The sequence below is a fragment of the Buceros rhinoceros genome, unplaced genomic scaffold (assembly GCF_000710305.1).
Source record: "Buceros rhinoceros silvestris isolate BGI_N320 unplaced genomic scaffold, ASM71030v1 scaffold20079, whole genome shotgun sequence".
In the NCBI taxonomy this organism is placed as follows: Eukaryota; Metazoa; Chordata; class Aves; order Bucerotiformes; family Bucerotidae; genus Buceros; species Buceros rhinoceros.
The window spans coordinates 1,147-1,351 of record NW_010432353.1 but is presented as its reverse complement, the minus strand read 5'-3'; the positions used below and the strand labels follow the sequence as shown (position 1 = coordinate 1,351).

Sequence of the window (205 nt, the reverse complement as noted above, 5' to 3'; positions counted from 1 at the left end):
GATGGCGCAGCTCTCGGTACCAGTGACAGAAGACCCAGCCCTAGTTGTCCCTTGGCCCCAGCTGGCTGGCAGGGGGGATCAGAGGCGTGCGTGCTCCCTAATTGCTTTATGAGAAGCCAGATTAACGTGTGTTCTTGTTTTCACTGGCGTGCTAAACCAGCCCGGCTGGCTCTGCAGAAAGCAGAATGGGGAGCGCGCACGTAAC

General features: G+C 58.0%; 1 protein-coding gene across 1 annotated transcript in view; it reads right to left on the bottom strand.

Annotated features, from left to right (window-relative positions):
• MMAB (methylmalonic aciduria (cobalamin deficiency) cblB type) overlaps positions 1-205 on the bottom strand; it is a gene marked incomplete at its 5' end in the record, with an annotated part of 3,537 nt that overhangs the window by 2,442 nt on the left and 890 nt on the right. The window lies entirely within an intron of this gene.